Consider the following 13,550-nt stretch of genomic DNA (forward strand, 5'->3'; position numbering starts at 1 on the left):
ATTTTCTTCTTTTTACAAACCTTAATAATAAGCAAGAAAAGGTAGGATTTCAGCCTTTGTCGATAAGTGTGACCCGTTCACTCATTCGCCTCCACTGATTTATTAGCAGTTATCTTCAAACCTTAGTTACTGATGAGCAACGACAGGAAAATTGTGGCAGTCTTACGATATTAGATATAGAGAGAGTTAGTAGGCAAACACAATTTACAGGGATAATAGTGGCAGAATACAGAAGCGTATGACAAAAACTATTGCTGGTGTTACGTGTAGAACATTCTGTAGTGTTCTGTTCATAAAACGTGGTACTCAGACAACTGCGTGACAGTGAATGCATTCATTAACGTTTGGAATTATCTTCTCTCAAATCACTGTGAAAACCCTGTGTATAATACAAGGACCAAAAGCAGCCGCTGTAATGACTTCTAAGGTATGACATTAGCACGGAAAGAAGTCAGATACGGCTGTATATAAAATGTGCATACTGTGAGGTTATAGTTTTATGGAATCACTTGTCACGGTCGTCGGCGATTCAATAGGGCATAGGAGTTCATTTGTGCCCCCTGAGTTTTGAGTCTAAGGTCATTAATTGAACTGAGCTTAATGGCAAACAGCGTTTGCAGCAATCATTTTTCAGCACTAACACGCCCTACCGGCGACTGTCCCACAGCTACAGCCATTTAAACTTGGTCACTTTGTGGGACTGCAGCAAGCCGGATTGATGTATCGACCGACTGTTGCACATGTCTGTCACAGTCTATCAGTGGTGTGTTGCTACTTTCAACAGTGGGCTCTGAAATATTCCCATACCTGTAGACCATATTTTGGACGTCTGCGTTTTACAGAAGCTCTTTTAGGAACGCGCGTTGTGCGAGCGAAAGTGGCAGTGGCCAACTCAAAGTTTTCCAGGTACGACATCTGGGCACATGTCGCACCTGCTGTGTCACCAGAGACCATTAGGGACCGTGTGCTAGCAGCGGGACCAAGAACATACATGAATCTGGCTAGGCTACCACAGACATCACAACACCGCCGATCATGGGTACTCTTGTGTCGTCAGTGTTGATGAGAGTAGGAACTGTACGTATGCGTGTAATGGACGTTCACGTGTAGGGAGTACATCTGTTAAGCGGCCTATTCCAGAATGCATTCGTCGATGACACATGGGTCCCACCACAGGATTCATGGTGTGACGGGAGGGGGAGGATCATTTGCAGTTCATATTCACATCTGTTATTTCTATAGGATAAAGTAACCAGTACTCGCTATACTACACGGGTTTTTATCCCCGTGCTACTACCATTTATAGACAGGAAGGTAATGTGTTTTTTCAGTATGATAATGCATATCCAAATACGGCTGTTGGGACTTACATGCTCTTCGTCGTGCACGACAACTACCGTGGTAAACCAGAGCAGCAGATAACTCTCCAATTGAAGATAAGTGGACATGATTGAGTGGGAACTTACTCGTCCAAGGACTGCAAGAACCAATGCCGAAATACAACAAAAGGTGCAATATGTTTGTGGACAATTTATCGCTGGATGCTATTCTGAACCTCTATGATCGTTAGCATGCGAGAATACACGCTTTTGCTAGAGGGGGTTAAGCTGAGACTGTTTTGGCACGCTTTACTGTGTTATGTGAGTTTCATTTTGTCTTAATTTGCTATCATATATTCCAAAAACGATGACCTACCTGACACTTCATTAGAAAAAGAAAATGACTATTTTCCTCTAGTGTATAATAGCGTTTCAGGGTGAATAAAGAATTTTATGTTAGGAAGCCCCTTCTACATCACTGTAGAGTATCTTTACGAATATTCTTCAAATTAATATGTTGGGTTAAGAAACAGCCGCCAATTTTCGAAGACGGTGTTACAGATAAAGGTGAAAGAGAAAAAGTTTCCTATTTGTTACCACTTGCTCAAACACAGCCTGGGATCCGCAAAGATTGGCTTCTTGTCTACGTAGCATTCGACCAGCAGAAGGAGCTGCCTCTATCACTATAGTGAATGAATTTTGTTTGATTATCTAAGTTACTCATGCATTGGTGGTTAAATGTTTCATTTCTGTTACTCCTATACAAACAATATCTCACTCACTGTATGTGCAAGAGCAGTACCGAAAAAACATTAAATGATAAGTTAAGGACGACTTAATTTGGTAGAAACGACTTTAAGTCACGCATAAGGCTTTATATCTCATACTATGTGCAACTATATTATTCGGTTACTCTCACCGTCAGAGACATCTCTTGAGGAGTGTAATTTCACACCTCTTTAGCACATATGACGATACTGAGAGGAGTACAGAGCGTAGAAAAGGTGAATTATGGAGGAACCAGTTAATCAATTGAACATTTATTACGTAAGAACAACCTCTCGGAACCCGACATATCCAATACGTCACAAACAACCACGAGTTCAGTAAGGAAGTATGTAATTAGTTACATGATCAGCAGGGATTGTGGAATTTGGCGCTTTGAACGTTAATGAAAGATATCGTGCCGGATAAGTTTATGGTGCATATAAGGATTAGTAGTACTAAATATAATTATTATCACGTAATTAAAGAGGGATGCTACGAAAAGTCAAGGAAAGACAGTCACTCCGCAAAGAAAAGCACTTTCATTCTAATAAAAATAAAATCGACGTACTGAGAATTACAAGCATGCAACAGTGTTTGTTAGACTTAATGAGTTGCACGGCCTCTAATAGAAAGGATCTTTTTCTGTAAAGACCAAGTACGAAATCACATGGTGGACAGTGCCACACACACTACTGGGCATATCGTATACAAACTGGAAACCAACTGGACCGTTCTTGAATATAAAAAGGAAAGATTGCCGAAAGTGATTAGATGAAGAAATAGTAAGTGGATTTTGGGGCTGCAATGGGGTAGTACTGTATACCATTACACATAATGCACAAAAAATCTGCTACATTGAAAAACAATTCATTCACGTTGCATGCCGTGACAAATTAACACTCAGTGAACACACTAGCACTGAAAAGTCATATCAAAACATCAAATACTAAGCTTTGCAACAACTAACATAGCACATAGCTAGTAATGGAGTAAGGAAAAGACATATCTGCAAAATTTCACCTAATACACGAATTTAATTAGATTGAATGCATGTGCCTTACGTCATAAGCATTAACTATTAGTTACTTCATGAAAACGTTGTTCAGTCACATCTGTTGACATGCAAACCCACATAAACCAACCTGAATTGGAAAGGTCGTATGCCAAACGATGACGGGCACCAGAATAAATCAAAAAACGAGACTCAAGGTGTCCGTTGAAGATGCAGCCTCGTTTGTTTGTATGGGGGAGGACGGTGTCATTCTGCTAGCCGATAGAATGGACACAGAAAAGCGAGAAGACTCCAAATTTGCAGCACACTGTGTCAGAGGACATCTATGGAACAGAAACGTTTAGGTTAGTATTGCTACTCTCTAAACTTCATTTATATATCTCACTATATCTGAGATACACTCACTTGTGCATCCATATTGTACAAACCGACATCCCGGGTGTGGTAAGGGACAAGTAAGGGATTTATTGATCTCAAATGAGATGAAACAGAACGGCTCCATTCTGTCCCTTTCCCAAGTATCTGTACAGCCACAGAAGCACAAAAACTTTCGACATTAGTAGTCCATGAAGTGTTAAAATATGAAAGGAAGCAAAAGTAGTCCCACATTCATCCCACTTCTGCTTGGGAAAAATTTACACCTTAACAGTTTTTATTGAGTTTACCGTAAAGAATTAGGAACAAGGAAATTTTTCTTCTGACAGAAAAGAAAGAACACACGGAAATATTTCCAGTATTTTGAAAAGATTGAATAGAGAAGACAAATCTTCACCCCGTTGGTCTGCATGTTTATTGTGTAAAGAACACTATATTAAAAGCAAGATTATCCTTCGGGTAATTGCGTGAGGAATAAAACATTAAATGCAAAGTTACAGTTGTGTCAAATCTTTAAAGAAGGAACTATTAAACGTATTATAAAATTACAAATTGGGTGATCATTTAATAAATATATTAATAAATCAAGTTTACAATTAAACTGACATTATAAGAAACAAAACACTAATAGCAAAAATATACAACGAGTAACTGATCATTACCAATCACACTGGCAATAACATTAAAACAAGTAATAAAACATAGGAGACAATACTAATATTATCAACCAAAATGGTAATCTAAGATTGTCTGTAGTGTGTCCACAAGTATTAATTATGCGTTAGTGGAAACTCACATAAATTCCAAACTAGGAACATAGGCTGTCAAGTCATAGCCGATCATTACGAATTATAAACAGATATACTCAAGTTCAGAAAAAAGCAGAACACCTTGAACCACTCGAGATATGACGCTCATTTTCACAGTACATGTACATTAGTACGTTTGGCAGAAATGATTAGCATTTAAAATATGTCGGCCCGTGGGTTCAAGGTCAACATTGATACCGCGGCGCAACAGCACCTACCCGTAAAATATGTCTGTGGCTCTCGTTGTCGCTATAATCTGAAGGTAATGAATCAGTGTGACTTGAGCAGACATGCAGGATGTCTCGCAGAATTATGCACGAACCGTACCGTCAAATCAGTTAATTTGAAAGAGGGCGCATTATTGGCGTGAGAGAATGTAATGCATCCATTCGGGAAATGACTGCTCATGTGGGACGAGGGGTTTCGTCAATGCAACGGGTGTATGCAGAGTGGTTCACGGAAGACAGAACACGACGAGACGGATGAGGTTGCACAACCCAGACGTGCGCCCTCGGCTGCGTCGCAACAGTGGAACAGTGTAACACATCGTACGCTACGAGAAGTGACAGTCCGTCGGCATGGGTTAGGTGCGCGTCTTCCACCCCCTCCGCCTACCTTTGACGAATGTTCATAAACATGCTAGGCGGTAACGATGTATGGAACGATGTCACTGGGAACACGAATGGCATCAGATGGTGTGCTCGGCGAATCCGGATTCTCTTTCTTTGAAAATGTTAGCCGCATTTTGGTTCGGTTGATGAGTGTTGAGGGCACTGTGACCAGTGTGACCTACGTGAATTCCATCCAGTGACCTGTAGCCATACCCTTTCCTCGCAACACATCAGACGCCATTTTTCAGAAAGACAATGCACGACCACGTGTTGCTGCAGGAACAAATACATTTTTGGTGTCACAGTATGTCAGCCTCTTGCTTGTTGCCTATTGAAAATGAATGAAATATGGTGAAACGATAGGTAGAGTGCTGTGACCCATTGCTAATTACCACAGATGAACTCTGGAATAAGGTGAATGCAGCATTGATGGCTATACCACAGGATTCCATTTCCGCCTTTTACGCGTCATTGCCATCACGCAAGGTACAAGTTATCAGGGACCATGGAGGACCCTGTGCGTACTAGGCAACAGGACACGTGCTCAACCGAAGTGACCTAAATGCTCATAGTATTTGCAGAACATGCTACTATATATATCCTCTGAATATGAACGTTCTATCTCTAGTCGTTGAAAATGTTCTGTTTTTTCTGAACATCAGAGTAGGATTACAAACACATTGAATATACACTATGTGACAAACAGTATCCGGACACCTGGCTGAAAATGACTTACAAGTTCATGGCACCCTCCATCGGTAATGCTGGAATTCAATATGGTGTAGGCCTACCCTTCGGCTTGATGACAGCATACACTCTCGCAGGCATACGTTCAATCAGGTGCTGAAAGGTTTCTTGGGGAATGGCAGCCCATTCTTCATGGAGTGCTGCACTGAGGAGAGGTATCGATGTCGGTCGGTGAGGCGTGGCACGAAGTCGGCGTTCCAAAATATCGCAAAGGTGCTCTATAAGAATTAGGTCGGGACTCTGTGCAGCCAGTCCATTATAGGGATGTTATTGTTGTGTAACCACTCTGCCACAGGCCATGTATTATGAAGAAGTGCTCGATCGTGTTGGAAGATGCAATCGACATCCCCGAAATGATCTTCAACATTGGAAGCAAGAAGGTGATTAAAACATTAATATAGACCTGTGCTGTGATAGTGCCACGCAAAACAACAAGGGGTGGATGCCCCCTCCATGCAAACATGACTACTCCATCACACCACCGCCTCCGAATTTTACTGTTGACTGCAGATGACGTTCCCCGGGTGTCCATCATACTCACACCCTGCCATCGGATTGCCACATTGTGTACCGTGATTCGTCACTCCACACAATGTTATTCCATTGTTCAATCGTCCAGTGAATACGTTCCTTACAATAAGAGGGGCGTCGATTGGAAAAATATCTCTGGCTCCTGCAACACTGAGGGTGAAGGTATGTTTCGACCAACGCTACTATGATCGGTGGAGTAGCATAGATGAAGAGATGTCATACTGAGTGCCTGCTCCCAGACACCTCCTTGGCTCTTCTCTTTGCATAGTAACGCTGCGCAGAGTTGTGCAGGCCCCTTCGCGACCTCAAACAACTGGCAGACAGGCAATGCACGTGAAAATCCGACTGATCCCCAGCGTAATACACTTGTACGTGAAGACACTCACTCACACACGCACACACACACACACACACACACACACAAACACACACACACACACACACACATACACACAGGCATACTCATACATTCACGTCATTTACTTCAACAAATTCTTACATTCATGGTGCATTACGAATTTGTCCTTTTTGAGCATCCGTAATTCAACAGGACGTGGCTTGCTCTATATAACGCTAGGCTGAATACATCCACTCTGGATATATAATTTAAAAAGTTGATTAATAACCAAAATACGATGATACGATATTCCTTCTCAGTTATCTGAGTGGTTCGAGGAACATTTAACTAATAGAATCCCAGTATGTTTCACTGTACGGTGTATGTTAAATAGAAACGGAAGTGGGCAAATTTAAAGAATCTGAATTTGCATTAAAGAACTCTGAGATCTTTATATTGCAACAACTTATATCCCTCATGGCTATCATGAAAATAAGACAACAGGGTTTGGATGTGTAGAAAGGCATACAGACAGTCATTATTTATCCTTTCTCAATAGGCGAATGAACAATGGTACAATGAATCCCGAGCCATCCACTGTAAACTGGCTTGTAGCGTGTATGTGGAAGTATGAGACATCAATAATTCTGTTGGAATCTTTCAAGTGGTCGTACAAGAGAATACTGTCCAGCGTGACGGTCTATTTTCGAAAATGAAAACGGTTACCATTGTCAGTTAATAATACATAGGACCCTGTCGCTTCTACACGAAAAACTGTTCTCTCGTTGAAAATATTGCTGTGAAACTCTGGTATCGTTAGTTATGCTAAATGTGAGGAATTACCTGTCTAAAATTTTGGTTTAAGTCATTTGCATTTAATGAACTTACTGAGATTTTAAGTCAGTATTTCTGAGTCAATTGCAGTAATTACATACTCCATCAATTCCCCAAACCCTCTAGTGTCGAACAGTGAACATACTTGAGTGTCATAAAAGAATGAAAGTTGCAAGTATTCAAATCTGTAATTGTACTATTACGAATGCTATAGATTCAACCTGGAATGGAAAAATCTGATAGAATTACTGTGAACTCGCAGAATAGTTTGCAATAACTTTAACGAGGTCTCTGTGTGCTGAGTAATGTTGTTAATTGTCTCTGTAGCCATAGAGTTGTTACGTAGTACTGAATTGATCTTTACATTGAAGGTATATTCGATGTAACAAATCAAAGTCAAAGATCATCGTTGATCTTTATGAAAGATACTGAGACAAACGCGTTGCGTTCTTTTCGACTAATAAGAAGGAGGCGAATTTGCAAAAGAAAATAATCGAAATATGGACCAACTTTGCCACGTTGCGTTTGGGAAAGTAACTGGAATGTTTTATATAAAATATGACGTCCGCTAAACAAAGATCTTTCACACACAGATAAATATTTAATCAGTTTGTAGCTCTGCTCTATTCTTTCAATACTATGTACAGATTTCCTCACAAACGTATGAGATCTTATAGAACTACTTCACGTCTTAAAAATCCACTATCCTCTGAGGTGACCATGTTCCAGGAACATGTGTGTATTTCACTTTAAAAACAATTCCTGTTACCAAAGAATATCCAGAAATAAGGATAACATTAAAACACAGATACTGGTATCTTAATAATTAATGGTGGGAGAACGTCTTTTACATATAATTAGACTAGATACTCCTGGCGAAACTAAGAATTTCAGTTCTGTAAACCTTATCCCCTTTCCACTGACAGGTTTCTTTTCCTTTATTGAATTTCAGTCCGCCATATGGGGGAGACAGTACAGAACAGGTATAATGAATTCTCTACTGTAAATGATGAAAGTATGTGAATGCAGCTTGCCGCTAACTTGGTGTAATGTTTTGTCTGTACAGAGGTGTACCTGTCGTCTTTATTACTCCTTCACTCTCACACATAAATCGGTACAATAAAGTGAGGGCTTCCTGTTTTATAATTAGGCTGATCCGTGATAAGACAGACAAACAATTATGCTAATGGAGGATTCTGAGTATTTTCTCGAATTTCATTCGCTCACTCTCTCTCTCTCTCTCTCTCTCTCTCTGTCCTTTATCTGTGTACAGTTTAAATATATTATTTACGTGAAATCACCCTAGTAGAATCTCTGGTGGAGCCCTTCGTCTTAATATTCAGCGGCTGGCTTGCTGGAAAAGATCTTTACATTTGTTATTATTATTAAGCGCTGCATTCAGTTGGGAAAATCGATCGTTTGAACAATTCGTTCAGTTTACGACAGATTTAGAATTTCAGATGTAGACGAAGCCTTTTTGGACGATTTACAAAAACGCGGAGATTGCAGGCTCTCTTCGTCACAGCTGAAACTTCCCCACTAATTACAGGGCCAAGACAATCATCAATGATTCAGACAGAGAACTCATTCGTCATCCACTCTAGAATAAAATGGTCACAAACCTTATTTCTGAGGAAAATTGTATATTCAATCCATCTCCATTACATGTTCCGTTTTCTGTTGGTTCCAAGTCTCATGTAATTTGCTTTTACAGTTTTTTCTTTCTCTTTACCTATCACGCTATTGGCACAAACGTTAATAGCTCGCTTTAGCGAGAAGAAGAGTAAATATTTCTCTTTTAGCAACCCGATAATCTTCCAACCGATACTTCCGAAGCCGTTCCCTTATCCCTCTATATTAACCATGGAGCATACATCTCTGTATCTCTGTTATTCCAAAGAATAAACGTACTAGAAAAATACCTTGGCGTCGACGAGCTGTCGACGCATATATTACTAGAAAATCCGATCAGATACTTTTCCAAAAGTGAATAATTGTGGATGATTTGATTGACCATTATTAATTATTGCGTAGTAGAGGGTAATTTTCCGTGGGGAGATTACACAGGGAGACATTGAAAACAACATAAAGGGGGAAATATGGCGAAACAGGCATATAACAGGGGAAACATAATAGAAAATAGCAAAAAAGGGGGTGACTGTAAAAATGTTGTTAAAAATCTAAAAAGCGTACACAAAAAACCACACAGTGTGACGACTAAAAGAAACACAAGGCGAAATACAGCCAGAGCATAAGACTTGCTATGGGCGGCAGAGCAGGTAACCAACACTGACATGACATTATGCACAAGTCCAGCACACAGTTAAAATCATAGCTCTTGATGTCACTGGAGAACTGCACCAAACACAACACTGATGTAGAACACTGACGGTGATGAACAAACTGAAAGGATCTGCCAGGGGTACAGAGACGAGGGAGAAGGGAAGACAGGAGGATTGGTGGTGTTAGAGGGGGGTAGAGATGGGGAGACAGGTGGGGGGAACGCCGAAGGGGGCCAGGGCGGGATAGATGGCGGAGAGAGACTGCCGAAGAGGGGACGCGGAGATTCAGGAGGGGGGATGGAGGAAAAATCACTCTGGGGTAAGGTGGAGAGAGGAAAATTCGGGCTCCTGGGAAGGCAGCCGACAAGGCCAGGCTACAGTTGGTAGGAAGGGTATGGGTCACAGTGAATTTCATCATCCGGGAGAGGGAGATGCTGGGAATTCCCATGATGAAGGACGTGGAGGGTGTGAAGGTGATGAGAGGGAGAGATAAAGTGATAGAGGCGCAATAACGGGCTGGGGGCCGAGAGGAAGGAGGACAACAGGGGTGGGTGGTAGCGGATCAAGCCTGTGGACAGTGTAAAGGATGCGGATATGTTGGATATTCAAAATGGTTCAAATGTCTCTGAGCACTATGGAACTTAACATCTGTGGTCATCAGATCCCTAGAACTTAGAACTACTGAAACCCAACTAACCTAAGGACATCACACACATCCATGCCTGAGGCAGGATTCGAACCTGCGACTGAAACGGTAACGCGGTTCCAGACTGAAGCGCCTAGAACCACATGGCCACACTGGCCGCCCTATGTTGGAGGAAAAGGTAGGAGGTGAGTGAAGGGGATGGGGTCATATATGAATCGCCTGAGGGACAGAAGATGGATACGTAAGACAAGATGGAGCATGTGGCATACCAGTATTAGGAAGGCCTCATAAAATTGGAAGGGGAGGGGGAGGGCGGAGATCCGTGCAACGCTCGAATGGCAGAAGATAGGACAGATGAGGGATTTCTAGGTGTGGTGGATGGTGGAAGGATGCAATCCTCATGTCCTGCCAGAAAGGAGTTTCAAGAGGCCGAGGGGGGAATCGGCTTTCTGCTGGATGGTCAGGAGATGAGGGGTCCAGGTAAGGTCACGGTCGAGGTTGAGGCCAAGGTATCTCAGGGTGGGGATGAGCTGGATGGGACGACCATAAGTGGTTACGTAGAGATCATTGAGGTGGAAGGAGAGCGTGCTGCGGCCTATGACGATTGCCTTGGTTGTGGAGGGGTTGATACGAAGGAACCACTGGTGGCACCAAGTGGTGAACTCGTCAAGGTCTGTTACACTAATAGGCAAGCAGGATTGTTTACATTTATATGAAGACAGCGATATACAGCTGAGAATTTATTGTTGTAAAAGTTACGCTTGTCTTAGGCTCTCGAGACTCAGAGACTCATGATAGATCCAACTAACAGTAGCGAGGGCTGCAGAATTCTCGCCTAGTCGCCTACTGACAGTCACATCTCCTTGGCTACTCGGTATCCCGAGTTACGCCGTTATGAATGTGCTGTCACTTGCCGCCTAACAACATGTGACAGCCAGGCAATGAACATAAAAGGCCGATCGAGGTTTCCTGCCTTCAGATAACTCTTACTCTTCCAGGAGAATACACAATTTCAAAATGAAAAGCACTGTTTATTTATTTTACCAAAATCGAAGATGGCGACCGGATTCTACTTTCTGTCGTCTAGGTGTAGTTTAAAATTCTGTGACGTACTGTATCAGATTCTGTTACAGTCTATTCCCAGAATGTACTAAGATTCGACTGTCCTCCCACAGCTGGCCGGATTGGCAGTGCGGTTTTGGGCGCTACAGTCTGGTGCCGAGCGACCGCTCCGGTCGCAGGTTTGAATCCTGCCTCGGGCATGGACGTGTGTGATGTCCTTAGGTTAGTTAGGTTTAGTTAGTTTTAAGTTCAAGGCGAGTGATTACCTCAGAAGTTAAGTAGCATAGTGCTCAGAGCCATTTTAACCATTTTGTCCTCCCACATCAATTACAATGACATTAAAACTCACCACATACTGGTACAGCGTGATGCTCTATTTTTAAAACAAAAATTATTACAATTATCACTTAATAATGTACTGAGTCATCAAAACATCGTTTCCACTTTATATGTTACACATATTAAAAGAAGATACAGCCTATTTCTGCCCTAATATTCATTGGAGTGTAGTCTAAAAATTTTGAACTAAGCTGGTGCAAAATTTGGTGAGATTTTCTGTATCTACATTCCACCTTCATACATTTCGTATATATATAATGTATATTTTATTTACGTTTGTGTATTACACATACTGAAATATTATATAGCTTATATCCGTCTAGATGTTCATTAGAGTATGTGTAAAAGTTTCAAGTAAATCAGCCAAACAATTTCCGAATTTCTTAGTAACAGCTTCAAATAACGACTTGTCTTTATACGTTTTCATTAGTTTTCCAAAAAATTCTGACATAAAGTATTTTGTAAGTAATTATTATTATATCTATGAACTTTCCGTAACTGTTACATATAAATTTTATAATGTAAAATTACTTCCCTTTGTTATTAAACACCATTACTCTGGAACCTGTAGGGGCTTAGATAATTTTATTACTTACAGCGATGAAAAAAAAAGGCCCGTAGGAATAAAAGACTGTTTGTCCCTCAATTAAGCGATAAATATTACCCTATATTCAATGGAGAAATAACAGAAAACAGCATCACTGAACTTTACGAAAGGTACTGAGATTACAGTGCTTCCTTCTTTTAGATTATAATAAGAACAAGACAATTTACAATACAACATAAAGGCCATAAAAAATATCTACCCAGTGAAAGAGTCTGGATTGTTACAAATGTTGATTCAAACAACTCTTTCTCTTCTCTGCCCTCTAAGTTCGTTTTGGCGTCTAAGAACGACTCTCAAATGAGAACCGCCACTACTTTTCATATTACAAAGTAGTTTGTGTGATCATCACATGTTCCCCAGTGGTCGTAGTGAAGCATTCATCTCAGAACTAACTCGTGCATATTTCATTAATATGTTAACAGTACATTCAAACTGAAGCAAAAATATGATTTTAGTGGGACACGAGAAATTTTCTGCTTCGAGTCAAATGAGACTTAAAATTCTCTGTAGTTTAAAATCGATGTAGAAATCTTTGTAGTAACTTACGAGATTTTACCTGTGAGTTTCCTTATTACCTTACGTGTTCTCAGGCATAGTTTGGACATGTCACTAATGTACAACGTAGTCTACAGGTCTACAGTAGATTATAATCAACTCAAAAGCAAGATTTTTCATTTAACGTGTCAACATAAAAACTGTTTTAAATTTCTAAATGGATCTCAATGTTTATGACATTATGCCAAAGGATACATTTTCCACTGATAACAAAGTTTACTGAGTCCATGCAAAATGAATTCCTTTCTTTTAGTAACATTGTAAATTTCTTTTTTTACTCCAGGTACATGTCTTGCAGAGAGCTTTCCTCAGACAAACTGGCCCACAGCTGTTGTAGCTGCATCTTACTGTCCTTGATGCTGGCACTGTGACTGCTTTGACGTCAGAACTGATCCAGCTCACGTTCTATAGCAGAGAGCCTTGGGTAATTTTCTGGCCGTGGGAGTACCTGAACATCACGGAGATATGATTCTTCATTTTCTCCAGGCATATTTCATGCTCAAACAGTCCATATGTATAGTGCCAGTTAATAGTGTTCAACAGACACAATATTTCGGCGATTAGACATGTCGCTCTGACGAACTGAGCTCCTGAGGGGGGGCCGGCCATCTTAAATCCCCTCTCCATTAGAGGTGTTCTCTTCGCGGTCCGCGCCCGTACGTCAGCAGTCGGTGAGACAAATGGCACCTTGGGCCATGGTGTATACAGGAAGAAAA

Source organism: Schistocerca nitens, chromosome 3, assembly GCF_023898315.1.
Source record: "Schistocerca nitens isolate TAMUIC-IGC-003100 chromosome 3, iqSchNite1.1, whole genome shotgun sequence".
In the NCBI taxonomy this organism is placed as follows: domain Eukaryota; kingdom Metazoa; phylum Arthropoda; class Insecta; order Orthoptera; family Acrididae; genus Schistocerca; species Schistocerca nitens.